The sequence below is a fragment of the Hydractinia symbiolongicarpus genome, chromosome 11 (assembly GCF_029227915.1).
Source record: "Hydractinia symbiolongicarpus strain clone_291-10 chromosome 11, HSymV2.1, whole genome shotgun sequence".
Taxonomy (NCBI): domain Eukaryota; kingdom Metazoa; phylum Cnidaria; class Hydrozoa; order Anthoathecata; family Hydractiniidae; genus Hydractinia; species Hydractinia symbiolongicarpus.
Genome location: NC_079885.1, coordinates 1,783,207 through 1,786,625, shown reverse-complemented (window position 1 = coordinate 1,786,625; position 3,419 = coordinate 1,783,207). Strand labels below are relative to the sequence as shown.

The following is a 3,419-nucleotide window of genomic DNA, read 5'->3' as shown; positions in this document are numbered from 1 at the left end:
GCGAAATTGTGGAGCACGTTTGCTACACGCGAGGTATACCAAGAGAATTATTGAGATTCTCAAAATTTCGATAGAAAAAAAATCATATAAAATCAGCGTAAAGAAATAGGACTGATATTTTTGCACATAAAGCTAGGGTATTTTTTTTCTAATAAAACAAATAAGTTTGGACCGAGGGGTTAAAGTATAAGTTTAGTAAAAAATGCAATAAGTACGGCTCGTACCCCCCCCCCCATCCCCGGATTTTGACCCCCCCGTCTTTTGGTCCGGATTATACGTCCGCCGAACTTGAACACACAAAGAAGAATATGCCGTGAACAAGAAACGGTAGTCGGCATTTTAGACACGTATATTTTACAGACCCGAAATATGCCTTATTTCTTTGTATTATAGCTAATTATGGTATAAATAATTAATTAATTACTTTGCAATTTTGCTTCTAATACTATTATAGTTGTATTTTAATGAAATATAATAGTATTAAAACGGTTTTCTTCTTTTGAAAAAATTTATTGCTAGTCCTGTTTCTAATCGACTTTACTTGTGTATTTTAAGCTTTTTTGTTGCTGTGCTTTTTCTGGAGATTTTAGTTGGATTGGAAAGCTCCTGTGTAAGGTACCCTTTCCTAAAGAAAAATTGAAGTAATTTGTACAATTATAACGCGCCGAGCTGTGTTTTATTTTATTGTTTCTAAGAAGATGTAAGAATACAATATTATCAATTTTAATTGGTTTTATCCAAATCAAGGTAAGGCTTAATCACACGAAAGGTAGCTGGCTAGCTAGAGCTCAGTTTTGTATAAAAGAATTGAAAGTAATTTGTAGAATACATATGGAGAAGCTGTATTACTACCTAACTGATAGCCAGATATAGGAAAACCTGTAGCTAGGGCGCAGACAAAACAAATAGCTCTGGGCGCTAGAGTGAGCTGACCAACTGTTTTTATCATTTTTTATTTATTATATAAGTAACCTGTTACAGTAATTAAAAAAATATCCACTTTTGCTATCAAACCAACAGCAATGTAATTGTCAATAGGAATTAGTTTTCCGTACACCCTCCCTGAGAACAAGGTTTAAAACGACATTAAAACATTAAAACTGTCATTAAACAGAACTTCAAGGATGCCCAAGCCGCACCACGTCCTCTAAACGGCGTGGGCATCTTCGAAACTGCTTGTAATTTTAGAAAAAGGGTGCTGATAAGCTGCACACGCCGTATAACGTGCAGGCGTTTTTGGGCAAGTTTAGCGTTTTGCAAAAAAATTGAAGTATTCACCCGAAAAAATCTGCATAGACCATAAAGTAAACTATGTGGTAGTAAAGTTCTTAAAAGAACTGTTTTTGATGGTTTTTGATAAAATTTACTTGATAAATAACTTTTAATTTTTATTAACTTCTTTCTCTTAAAGCATCTTTTTCCAACTATCGTCCACAAGGTATGTTACAAGGAATTGAATTTTGAAAATGCTCCAGGCAAGGTCGGGAAAGTGCGGGCGGTTTTGGAAGACAATCATTAATTTAATTGTAAAAGTTGCCCGAACTTGCCCTTATATATGTGGCTGTTTGCAGCTTATTGACACCCTCTTATTTTAGAATATTCTCAGGAATAATAGACCAAGAGAAATTACATCACAGTTTTTTGTCCACCGCCCACGTGTGTTTGAGAACAACCCACATAACAAAGTTCATTATTTTTTAAATTATTTGTGTAAAAATTACTATTTCATTCACGATAAATCATTTGTCAGTCATTTTATTCACCCAACAAAGAATCCTATCCAAGGTGCTTTTCTATTAGTGCTGAATTTAATAATTGACATGGTTCAGCATAGTTTTTAAAAGGGTCTGATTGCAAAATATGATTGCCAAAGTTCAGCACTTGTAATATTTGTGAATTTGTGTACTCAGCTTCTAAAACACACACAAGAGACATTATAATTTCCTCTGGGTGATTACATTATTGTTGGTTGAAAAAAAACTGAATGATGAGAAGCATATGTTTTTAAATGGGTCTAGGACAATAAACTTATTTAATTTCCCTTGGCCTTGCATCAATCAAATTCTGAAAAAATAAACACTTCTAAAATGATTTTGTCAGATTTGGAAACTGTTGGTATGGTTGGAACTTTGCGTATAAAATTAGTAAAGTTGCCAAATTGTTTAGTTTTTTTCTTTTATACTTTTCCGAATTAGCCTTAATTATTTATAAGATGAAAAACAGTGCTTTCAATTCCATTGACTTGGCCATCCCTTAAAGGCACTGGAAGCGTCACTATATGAAAATGTTTTCCTTTTCTTTTAGATTGTGTACAATGGGAGTGAGTGATGTAATCTTCTAATGCGTGTGGTGAAAAGAAGGCGAATCCGTTATTGTTTTTCTGCCCAAATTTGAAGCTATTTAATAAATCTTGATAAAGTTAAAAAACTGTTTTGATTTGTTTTTTTTTTTTTAATTGTTTCCCGTGAGTTTTCGAAATTCGTTCCAGCAGATTCTGTGGCTTCTACTGCCGGTATTTTTACGTGAAAAAAATACTGTTTTGTTGTAAGATCGTTTACGAAATCGTTACGTTATGACCAACTTCTGCGGGTTGTACAACTCGATGTATCACATATCTTTCGGAATACTGCTAAAAGTGGAATATTGCTACTTTTACCAATCTGTGGGAAAAGGCGGTACAAAATTTTAACACGCGTTATTCGTTTTTGTTAGTTTTGCGTAATCAAATTTTCTCGCACATTTTGAAAAGAATATCCCACGCACATCAAATACTCGCGCAGTCTATTCGCAAAAAAAACTGTTTTTGAGCAACGAATTGTTCCGCAGAGCGTTCATTTTCCTACCTCGTCCCCAGGGTTCTTCTATATGATATTCAATTTTGATGTATTTCGGAAGATGTTAGCGCCAAAGAAACAAGAAGCGCTAGGGACAAAGTATTGGATAGTTTAATTTTGCTTGCAACTTGCGAAATGCTTCGCAACCTTTTTTTTAATTTCTAGTAAACCGAGCTAAAAAGCTCAGCCTTGTCCTTTCATACTGTAATATTTAAACTTGACCTATTTTACTGAGTATTAAGTAATAAATGCTAGTTTAATCCTTAATGTAGCTATATAGGGTAGCTAAGCTACCTGTAAGAACAACATAAAACAACGTCGAGGCTGTTCTCTTTTGTAAACAAACCCAGTGGTATTTTTGTAATAAGTACCAAAATTTATGTGTGCATTTCTTGCGCTTATGAGTGTAATCAAAGTGCCCTGTACGTAAATCCTAAAAATTTATGTCATTGGCTCACTCTTTACGAATGACACCACATAACAAAAAAACCGTGCTTTGCTATTTCCCTTAACCTCTACCGAGATTTGGTTGTGATATATATCAGAATTAATTGTCTTTAAACTTCTTTTATTCAGCGTCTCATC

General features: G+C 34.0%; 1 long non-coding RNA gene across 1 annotated transcript; it reads left to right on the top strand.

The window, feature by feature from the left end:
- Positions 1–463: 463 nt before the first annotated feature.
- Positions 464–2,436, top strand: LOC130614040 (uncharacterized). Its single transcript, XR_008975801.1, has 2 exons — positions 464–747; positions 2,305–2,436. It is a non-coding gene; the product is annotated as an uncharacterized LOC130614040 (long non-coding RNA).
- Positions 2,437–3,419: the final 983 nt, after the last annotated feature.